Genomic DNA, 12,387 nt, shown 5'->3' with positions numbered 1-12,387 from the left:
TGACAGCCAGAGAATATCTAATTTAGAATTGTTTGTTTTCACTTTCTCTGGCTCGATGTTTCCTTGCCCTGTTTAGCAGCTCGATGTTTCCTTGCCGTAACGAGGGCGTGGTGAAAGAGGTGCCCACCACGGGCACATCTGGGTTTGGGACAAAAAACGTATAACATTTTTGTCATTTTTGGGTTGGGGGGGGGGTGTACAAGTTAGACACTTGCCACAGGCGCTTCATACCCTCGTTACGTCGCTGCTATTTAGTAACATTCATTTGCTGGATTTACTGGTCTCCAAATGCTGATAACTATTCCGACCTCTTCACATTCCTTTGCATGAAACTCACCCACTTGCATTCTTGCTATCCAAATAGTGAGGTCATCTTCCTGTGCAACCTCAATGTTCACAATTCCAAATGGCCTCCTTATTACAACGCTGCTGACCAAGTTGGATGAGAAGCAGAAGTCTTTGCTAAGACTTCTGTTTCTCAGCATCTAAGTACTATATGCCTGCAGTAATTTTTTGATAAAAAGACATTAAAATAACTTGGACAAAAATAAGTCTTCTGGTCCTGATGACATCTCTCCAATTATTCTCAGACATTGTTTTCCAGAGCTAACACCATCCTGTGTCATCTATACAATCTTTTATACATAACTGGTACTTATCCCAATGTGTGGAAACAATTTCATATCCATCCTGTTCCCAAAAAGGGAGATAAAAGTCTACTAACCAGTTGTCATTATTCTCCGTCATCTTCAGAATAATGCAGAAAGTCATCAGTTGCCAACCTCCACTGCTTAAAGGCCCACCAATTAATCATTGATGACCAGTGTGGATTCCGACATTCAAGATTCACAGCTGACTTTGTAGCCTACATCACCCACCACTGGACATGTGCCATGGAAAGGCTTGGAGAAACTTGTGCTGTTGCTCTTGATAATTCCAGAGCTTCAGATCATGTCTGGCATCAAGGCCTGCTAAACAAATTGCCATCCTTTGGTTTTGTTGCCACCCTTTGGATAGCCAGCTTTCTCCCTGGTAGTTTTCTGCAGTCATGGTAGATGACTTCCTCTCTTTCAGCTTCACCACCAATGCTGGAGTGCCTCCAGACTATGTCCTACCACCTACTCTCTTTCTTTTGTACATAAACAACTCCTCACAATTACCAATTACCAATAATCTACCAATAATTACCAATAACCAATAAACCTACTCACACCAATAATCCAATCTACAGCTTTACAGATGACAGTATTCTTTATATATCCTGTTCATTTGACAAACCATGCAGTACTCTAATATCCCAGGCTACAAGATCAACTAGTGACAAACATTGATCTACATACTATCCTTCAATGGAGTGAGGACAGTCATCACATTCAATGCTACCATTTCCTTGCAAATGAGATCTCATCTCCCCTATCCCTTACCGTTAGTAATACATAAATCATCAGACAATGTCAGGTCTCTCTGCTTGGACTAACATTTACACATTCTCTACTGGCATAAACACTTCACATGAATATCTTCCTCAGAATCCAAAAAAACTAGATGTTCTCTTTTGTTCAAGATGCTATTGTATTTACACCCCACCAAATTTTAATTATATACAAATCTGCCTACACTTAGAATACTGCTCATATGTTTAGTGTGGTGTACCTAAAACATCATTAAAAATCCTTGATGCTGTCCAGAGGATAACAATTCAGCTCATAGATGATCCCTGTCTTACAGATTCACTTCACCCTCTATCTCACAGATGCAGTGTTCCAGCACTGTGTCTATTCTGCTGCTACTTCTATGGTCATTGCTCTGCTGAAAGGCAACCATCATTCCTCCAATTTCTGTTTCACCTGTAAATACAAAAGCAGCAGCTACTCAGCATTCCTTTGCTGTGCAGCTGCAAACACACAAACCTTCTTCCTCTTTTATTCCATTCTCTGGAATAGACATTCTCGTGAAGTATTCCCAAACAACTACAATCTGCACCCCACACATGGCATTGCTGTACTTTTAGTTCCTTTGATCTCTTCTGTATTAACAAAATAAAAAAAAAATAAAAACTACATGGTTTATTGAAAGAGCAGGATAAATGCACTGTACTATTATCTGCAGAACTATGGATAGGATTAGTAGTGATTGAGATTATATCATTTTATGAATAGGAGAAGGAGGGTATGCATTAGAATAGAGCTTTTGAGGTACTTCTGCATCGGTGGCAGAACTAGGGGAGAGAGAGAGAGAGAGAGTGTGCCTTCCATCATGACACGTAGCGAACAACCACAGAGAGAAAGCTGGCTACCCAGTTATAGAGGGTAGTAGGTAGACCAAAGGAAGGCAATTTGTTTAACTTTACTCATGCCCAACATGATCACAAGCCCTGGAAATGTCAAGAACAACATATTTTTCTACCAACCTTTCAACACCAGTATAGATCCACAGCTGTCCTCTGATGTAGACTAAGAGGTCAGCTGTGGATCTATACTGGTAGTAGCATAATTCCACTGATATAACATGACATTGGATATCTCAATTACGCCACAGTGTATGATTCAGTACTTGCAGAATGAATATCAGCCACATTCCTGATTACCCAATGTGTCTTTTCATCATCAGCAAACGGCTATATGCCACCTGCAAATCCTTCCCAATGTCATTAATGTAAAGATCGAATAACAGTGGACCAGATTAAATTTTTCTGACTCACATTCCCCATATACCACATTTTTGATATCTCTCAGTCAGCTCCTGTTCTCCATGCTAATATTTTATAATACAATCTCATATTCTCCAATTTATACAACAGTCTTCCATGCTGTATCCTGTCAAACGCCTTAGCAAAGTCCAAAAGTATCATTTCGTGTCCATTCCCTTGTATAGCTCAATGGTAACATTATTATAAAATGTGAGAAAGTTGCGCAACAAAATTCATGCTGTTCTTCATTGCAAATTATAGATTCTCTGTCCATTCTTTTCTATATTTGAGCTGATACTAACTTTTTCATAATCTTAACCTCATGCCTTGAGATACCGATATGTTGATAGACACATTAACATTTGCACCATCCTTATGCATTGGTATTGAAATTATTGTACATTTTTTCCACTCCTGTGGAATCTTCCCTATTCTGAGGCTCAAATTATATAACCTGATCAGAGGAACAGCCATTTCAGCTGAGCACTCTTTTAGCATTCATTCTGATATCCCATCAGTTCCATTGCCGAATTCTCTTCAGTTTGTTCAACAGCTCTGGTACCTTCCCCTCATATACCTGAGTTTTTATCCAATGAAAAGGTAGCAGTGAGTTCAATGTTGCCAACTTTGGTTGGTAGCATTTATCAAAATGAGCACTCATTAATTGAACAATCTCATCTGACACATCTACAATCTGCATTCAGTAGTGTTATTCTTTCATGCTCATTCTTCTTTTACTTACATTGTAATGAAAGAATTCTTTTGGGTTGCCTTTAGCTTGCAAGGCCAGTTTCTTTTCATACGCAGACTTAGTTTTCTGTATGATAGTTGTAACTTTTCTGGCCTGCTCCTTATAATTTTTATAATTGATATAACTAATTTTCATAATCCTTATGCACACCAGATTTCTTTTACATCATCTTTTTCTTAAGAATCTCTTAATAAGGTTCCACATCCATTTTACTCCGATCCTATTTATTCTCTGAACTCTCATGACACATTATGACATTGCATTATTTAAGTACTTATTAAATGCTATGCTGATATCCTTCCATCTAGCAAATAATGCTATGCGATAGAACCTAGCACACACCTCAGTTGGTCATAATTTCCTACTTTGTAGTTCAACGTGTAACCTTCTGAATGGAACATCCAAAACTTAGCCACTTCTCAAGTCAGTGCAGCATGATATCTGATACTATAATTGGATCTAACAATCTTTTACCTTAAGTTCCTTCTGCCACATGCTGCTTGAGAAAGTGTTCTCATAACAGCTCAATATGTTTGGTTTCATTCCTCTCATGAGATTTCACTGCTGCCCAATGAATGTTCAGATAATTACAGTCACCCATGATAGAACTTGAAAAATGTACTCATCTGCTCATGATGTGTGAAAAGCTCAGAAGAGGAGGAGTTTGTTTAATCATCAGTTTTTATGATGCTACATCTTTTCAATATTTGTTTATAATGGTAGAGAAGAAAATGTTTGATTTTTTTTCCCTAAGTATTAGAAGCAAAAATATGGCATCATTAATAAAAACATAATAAATGGTCTTATATCACTTATCCAAATGGATGAATCTTTCTTCGAATGATAAACACATTAATATATATGTAGTTAACATATATATATGCTGCAACACTGTTAGTTATATAGAGTTAAAATTAACCATAGCATTAACTTCTCTTCTCCTAGAGTATTAGACATTTGCCTGTTTTGGCTGCCCCAGTCTTTCTATCTTTTAGCTTGTCTTCCTCTCTTTCCCTTTGGTTTATTTTATATGCTTCTTTTGCTAGGCAGTATCTTTCAATCCTAAATAAATGCTCCTTCCCTTTCTCTTCTTATTCCTTGATCTTTTCATTTACATTGTAAATATCTAGATCTCTTTTGATGTCTTTATTTCTTATATCATCCAATTTTGTGCATCCTCACTCTTAAAAACCTCATTTCTGCAGCTTGTATTTCATGACATTTTACATTTTAACAGTTCATATTTCTGAACCATAAAATAGAGTGTGAGTTGCCATTACTTTATAAAATTTAAGTTGAGTTTCCTGTCTTTTATTATTATTATTTAGTGTCCTTTTAATTGTTCCACAGATTTTATGAAATTTCTTTATTTTTTCATCTATGTCTTTATCTTTTAGATATGTTATTATATAGCCTAAATAATTAAACTGTGTCACTTGCTCTATTATTTTATTTTCTATGAATATTTTTGATCTAACATGATCTTTACCTTTAAATACCATAACTGCTGTTTTCATTCATCAAATCTTCAAATTGTATTGTTTGCTTATTTTTGTTTAATTCATAAACTGATTTTGAAGCTCATTTGCATACAGTATTGTATTAATAAAAAATTTTCTGGTTAATTGGATAGCTTGTTTTATTATTGTTTTCCATATTTTAATAATTTATTCAATATATATATTGAATAGAGTTGGAGAGAAGCTATATCCCTGTCTAAGAGCATGATTAATTTCAGTCTCTTCTGTTAATTTATTACCTAACTATAACTGTATTTTTATATCTTTATATAAATTTGTATAGGTTGTACCAGATGTAATGGATATCCTTGTTTTTTCATTATACTCCATAATTTTTCTCTGTATATTTTATCAAAAGCTTTCTCATAATCTATAAAGGCCAAATGAGTTTCCAAAATAATTTTTTTTTTTTCTATAATTTATTTTAAAATAGAAATATGGTCTCTAACACCATCTTTCATGTCTGAATCCATTTTGTAATTCAGAGGATGGATTGTTTACAATATTTCTGTCTTTTATTATAATTTTATTGTACATTTTGTAACCTGTATTTAATAAACTTATTCCTTTATAATTTCCCCAACATCTTTGTTAAGTATAGATATAACCTTAGCTTCCAACCAATCTGATGGAACCTCATATTTGCTCCAACATTATTTATTAACTTTAAGAATCTTTGATATAAATATTCTCTGCCAGATTTCCAAAGCTCTGCATTTATGCTTCCTAATCCAGTTGATTTTCTATTTTTTGATTAGACTACTTTATTGCTTCTTTTAGTTCTTCTAGTTTCATTGGTTCTATATCAGTGCTGAGTTCTTCATTGTTATTTTCATTGTTATTTAATAAATTTGGATCATGCTATAAATTCTTATAATGTTCTATCCGTTGCTTCATTTATACTGTATATCTTTCTTCATTGTTTAATTTCCTTAATGTGTTGTAGGCTATGTCTTGTCCTCCAGGTATATCTTCAATTTTATTGATAAATCTATCCCAGGAATCACGATGAGCTTTCTGTACTATGGTTTTAATTATGTTTTGAAGGAATGATTTGTATACTGCTTGTTTTTATTTTATTGCATTTTCTACATATTGTGTTCCAAATTTTTGATATTTTTCTTTTAATATTTTATTTTTCTTTCCAAGTACTTAATCTTCATAGGCTGCTTTATGAATTATCTTCATTAAAGTTTTCCATTCTTCTTCTATATCTTTGTTAATTTTGACTTCTTTTAGATAATCTGTTAATCATGATTGATATAGAATTCAGATGTTATCTTCTTTTAATAAATATACTTGCATACTTGTTCTATTTCTTGTTTTTTCTTATTTACTTATTTTCCCCAAAATCGTTAGTATCTCTATTTTAAAAACTACTAAATAATGATCTGAAACATTTCATCTACTCTGTAAAAATATATAACTCACATATACGGTGTTAGTCTGATTAGTAATGATATATTCAATTATAGATCTTGTTTCTCTACCATTCCAAGTATATTTATATATATTAGTTTTTTAAAATTATCAAAAATACAGAAGTCTGAATAGTTCTTGACCATTATTATTTATGCAGATTTCTCTATATTTGTCTATCACATATGGAATTGAATTATTTCCAACTCTATCATTACGATCTCCTGCTATTAATATATAGTCATTTTTATTACATTTATGTAAATGTTTTTGTAGTTCCTCATAAAACTGTTCAGCATCCCTTTTTCTGCATTCTTCAGGAGCATATGCTCCTATAATATGTAAGTAGCTTCTATTTGTTTTTAAACTGTTATAATTCAATCATTTACAAAATTATACTTTTGTATTCTATTTTTTCCATTTATTAATGATTAAAATGGTCACTCCACTAGAAGCTGTGATATGTTGGTCCATTCCACTAGATAACATATTAAAACCATCTTTTGTTCCCTTTAATTCTTTTTTTTTTTTTTTGTTATCACGGCTATATTAATATCTTTAGTTTTTGGTTGTTTTATTAATTCCATTTCTTTTGTTGATATACTTCTTACATTCCATGTGGCCTTTAAAAAGGTCCAAGATTCCTAATTTTTTACCTTTATCCTTTCTTGGTCATAATCCATTGTTTTTGTCCAATGAATTTTCCACTTGAAGCATCTGAGTTATAGAGATTTTTTCCTTGGTAAGGTAACCAGCCTTACACAAAATCCTAACCTAGAGAATCAGGGTGTCTCTCTTAACCTGGTACCTGGCTCTCGACATGTCCTGCTAGGGAGGCCATACCAGTAGCTTAGCTACTCAAAGGGGAGATACCATTTAGGAGGCATAATCATTAACTAACTCTTATAAATTAACTAGGTGGGGGATTAAACATGGGACTATGATATATTAGGCAATCATGGTAGAGTATATCCATGCTGATATCTGACTAGTGAGATATTGCCTGACTGGTGAGCCAGTACAAAATTTTTCAAGCCTTGCCCATGATGATTAATCATTTTGCACCCACTATGTTTTTTGGTAATAGACAGCAAAAATCCTGATTTATAAATTTTGGTTGACTATTTCTTGTAGTTGCAGTAATGTGATTCCTTCCCAAAATATAATGGGAAGGAATCACATGTAACTATTCTACTAGCATCCTTTTACCATCTTGTGGTTTCTGAATCTGGAGTCATAGTAGGACAGTTTGGACTTGGGATAAGAAATTATAGAGGTGATTGCTTAATACAATTTTGTCAAGAAGAAAACCTAATAATTACAAATATGTGGCTTGAGCTACCAAACAGAAGACTACATGTGGAAATTTCCACAAGACAATAGCAACAGTATAGTCAGAAACCAAATTGATCACATGTTAGTCAATCGACATTTTAGAAGTAGTGTAAGGAGTGTAAAGACCTGTCCTAGTGCTGATATTGGTTCAGACCATAATCCACTAGTAGCAGAACTCAGATTGAGACTAAAGAAAATTCAGCAAACAAAACAGATGAAAAAACTAAATTTAAAAAATGTGAAAATAGAAAAAGAACTTAAATTAGAACTTAATATCAAAGTTACTTGGAACTCCAATGATGACGAACTAGAAGTGGATGAATTATGGAAGAAACTAAAAGAAGAATTATTAAAAATAAGTACAGAAATACTGGATTATAGTACATCTCACAAGCAGAAGGATTAGATGACTGCTGAGATTTGTCCCTTATGGACCAAAACAGACTGCATAAAGATACTATAAAATATAAAAATATACAGGTCAAGATAAAATCTAAAATAAAAGAAGCCAAAGATAACTGGATGAAAAAAATGTAATGAAATTGAGGATCTAAAAAAAAAAAAAAAAACACGATGACTTCAATCTTCACAAAAAAATTAAAGAATTCTCAGGATCGATGATAAACGACATCCTATGATACTTAGGATTAATGAGGGAGAGATTATCCTAGAAACATCTAAAAAAAGAACAAGTTTGGACAATACATTAAAGCACTATTTTCTGATAATAGACAAGACTTAACAATTCAGGGAATATAGTCACAGGCCCACCTATCTTGAAGTCTGAAGTAGTAAAGATGATCAGCTTATCAAGAAATGGTAAAGCATGAGGACCCAATGAATTCTGTTGGTAGTTCTGATGAACTACCTACAGAAATTATTAAACTAGTCAATGACAGTAATATTGATACAATTGTAAAATTATGCAACAGAATTTATGACACTGGTAAACTACCTATGCAAGTATAAGTCATGTGAAGACTTTCACAAGAACATAGAAAATAAATATCAGGAAGGTGGCAAAATATACTGGAGGCTGTTGAAAAAGCTCAGAAATGGAGGAAACAGTGCTGTAAAAGGAATTAGAGATGGTAAAGGTCCCATGAAAACCAGAGAAAAAGATATCCTTGATACATTGAGCAATCACTTCGAAAAATTGCTAAATGTCAGAAATTTGATGGTGATGATGGTAAACTACCCTCTGACTGAATGAACTCAATTTTCATTACATTGCCTAAAAAACTTAATACAAACACTTGTGATGATTTTAATGATCCAGACCCAAAATATTCCTAAAAATTATTCATAACAGAATATATTAAAAACGTGATGATCTCATTAGTGAAACTCAGTTTGGTTTCAGAAATGGCCTAGGAGCAAGAGAAGCACTTTTCTGCTCATGTTTCTTGTCTCAAAGATGAAGAGACAACAAACTGACCTTTATATTTGTTTTATTGATTTTGAAAAGGCTTTTGATATGGCCAGCATAATTACTATTATTATTATTACTATTATTACGGGCAACTCCAGGGAGTCATTAGACTCATCGAGGGAGGCCCCAAATCATATTCATCACAACTATTTGACATTCATACAGTATCTATCATACCTCGCCTTAAACTCATTCACTGTCACAGCATCCACCACAGACTCAGGGAGCGCATTCCACTCATTCACTACTCTAAAAGTAAAGAACCCAGCTCTAACACCTTTACTAACCACACTTTTGCCCAGTTTCCATGGATGTCCCCTAGTCCTCCCACAACCAGCCCTGTTCTCAAAAATATCTTCTGAATTAATTTTATAGAAACCCTTCAGTAATTTGAATGTCTCAATCATATCTCCCCTCCTCCGCCTATCAACCAATTTTTGCAACCCACAAATCCTCAACCTGTTCTCATACGGTTCATTCCACAGACCTGCTATCATCTTGGTCACTCGCCTCTGGATCCTCTCCACCTCCTCCCCATCAAGAAGAAACCTAGGTGACCAAATCTGAGCACAGTAGTCTAGATGGGGTCTTATCAAGGCTCGATACAGAGGAACAATAACCTGCTTGTCTCTGCTTGTCAACATATTCTTCAGCAACCAAGTGATTTGATGAGCTGTTTTGGTCACTTTTGCAATGTGTCCCCTAAATTTCAATTCCTTATCTACCAACACTCCTAAATCTCGTGCCTCATCAATTTCCTGGAGCAGGGTTCCACCAATGCAGTAAACTGCCGCCAATCTTTTCACCCCAAAATGCATAACCTTACATTTTGCTACATTAAACTGACATCCATTCTCCTTAGCCCAGACCTCCAATCTATCCAAATCATCCTGCAAAATTTTGACGTCATCTGCATTCACTATTGCCCTACCCAACTTCGCATCATCCGCAAACAAATGAACTGTTCCTCTCAGATCATTTCCTATATCATTTATGAACAAATTAAACAGCAGTGGTCCAAGAACAGATCCTTGTGGCACACCACTAGTCACAGGCCGTCTTGTGGACTCTACTCCCGAGTAAACCACTCTCTGATATCTCTCCGTCAACCACCCTCCTATCCATCTCACCAACCCTATGTCCATTCCCATATGCTGCAATTTACTGATTAGAATTCCATGTGGAATCCTGTCAAAGGCCTTGGCAAGGTCCAGTAGAATCACCGTAAACCCATTACCCTTATCCAGTTCAGTCGTCAGTGTGTTATAATACGTGAGCAAGTTACTGAGGCATGACCTACCCTTCACAAAACCATGCTGTCCCCGATACAGTATCCCATTTTCTTCTATCCAATCTTGTATTTTCCTCTTGACTATTTTCTCTAAGACCTTGACAATGATTCCTGATATGCTAATCGGTCGGTAATTTACAACAGCAGTCTTGGAACCACCTTTATGCAGTGGAACTATTTTCAATTTATTAATTATTAATAAATTAATAAATATCTTAGAACAACTAGGCCTATTTGATAAGGATGCTAGAATCATTAAAAACCTCTATTGGGGCCAGACTGTTCCTAACAGACAACATCGGGACAAGCAATATCAAAATTGAAAGAGATGTGAGACAAGGATATATACTATCTCCATTTCCGTTTAACATCTACTCAGAAATCTTATTTTTCAAGGTGTTAGAAGGAAGAAAGGAAGAAGTAATCATAAATGGCCAACTAATAAATAAATGATGCTATACAGATGATACTGCTTTAATTACACCAAATTAAAGCAGTATCATCTTCAACTACTCCTAGAATGTGTCAACAAAGAAAGTACAGAGGACCTAAAAATTAATACCAAAAAAACAAAACTTATGATAATAAGCAACAACCCTTCAATAACAACTGACTTAATTCTAAATGGAAATAAAATAAATAAGTGAATAAATTCAAATACCTGGGATCCTGGCTAAATGAAAATGTGAACTGTGAAATGGAGATATGATCAAGAATTGAAATTGCATGACAGTCCTTTATTAACATGAAACCCATTTTATGTAATGAAGACTTAAACATTGAAATTTGAGTATGAATGATGAAGTACTATGCATGGTTAAGGTTACTATATGGAGTTGAAGCATGGATATTAAAGACAAATACAATAAAAAAAACTGGAAGCCTTTGAAATGTGGATATTTAGAAGGATGCTCAAGATTCCATGGACAGAAAAGGTAAAGAATGAAGAGGTACTGGAATGAATAAATAAAAATCAAGAATTAATCAAGATTGTGAAAAGAAGAAAAACTACCTGCTTAGGACATCTAATGAGAAACCATAAATATGACCTTCTCCAGGTAATACTAGAAGGTAAAAGCAATGGAAAAAGAAAACCTGGAAGAAGAAAAATATCATGGCTAGACAACATAAAAAACTGGACTAAATACAGAGCTCTTAATCAGAGCACTAAAGACAGAAGTAAATTTGTAAAGATTGCTGAACTCCATTAGGAAATAGCACTTAAAGAAGAAGTTTCTGAACAGGAATGTTTTTTACTGTACTCCTACACTGCCTCAGTCATTCAGTGAACTATAAGAACGGTTCAGGTTAATGAATAATATTCAACTGTTTATTTTTCTATATGAATATCTGGTCACCCAAATTTTGAGAGGATGAAGAAACTTTAGTGAAGAATAACAAAGTAGATAAATATTGTATTGGAAGATGAAAAGCCAAACGGCTATTTTTTTCTGGCGAGGTTGATAAGTTAAGGAGATAAAAATCCCTTATTGTTTTTCAGCCAGTAAGCAAAACTAAGATCGAAAACTACGATCTTAGTTTCACTTACTGGCTGAAAAACAATAAGGGATTTTTATCCCCTTAACTTATTGTATTGGAACTTAGAATGTTGGTTATGAAAGCACATTAAGGGAATATAATCTACAATCAACTAGAAAGAAATCAGAATGGACTTACCAAATAGATACTGTAGAGAACTTCTGAAATGTAGAATAAAGGGAAGGGACAATGACAAGCAGTCTTCTCTTTAGTTTGCATCAAAGAGAGAGAGAGAGAGAGAGGGGGGGGGGGTCAGCAAGGGAGTAAGAAGTACATTATTATTTATATGGTAGGTGCATGAAATGAATGATTTTAAACTGTGGTATGTTAGTTTTTGTGATGCCTAGTGCAGACTTTCTCTGATGACTCACTTTAGTCCGTGAAGGTCCCATAATAATTATAATATTCTTC

General features: G+C 34.3%; 1 protein-coding gene across 2 annotated transcripts in view; it reads left to right on the top strand.

Moving 5' to 3' along the window:
• The window catches only part of LOC150106701 (uncharacterized), a 568,467-nt gene that overhangs the window by 320,140 nt on the left and 235,940 nt on the right, over window positions 1-12,387 (top strand). The gene's annotated exons all lie outside the window — the stretch shown is intronic.

The sequence above is a fragment of the Typopeltis vanoorti genome, chromosome 5 (genome assembly GCF_054136105.1).
Source record: "Typopeltis vanoorti isolate ZY-2024b chromosome 5, IOZ_Tvanoo_1.0, whole genome shotgun sequence".
Lineage (NCBI taxonomy): Eukaryota > Metazoa > Arthropoda > Arachnida > Uropygi > Thelyphonidae > Typopeltis > Typopeltis vanoorti.
Note: the sequence above shows the minus strand (reverse complement) of the source record. Positions and strands in the feature narration are given on the sequence as shown.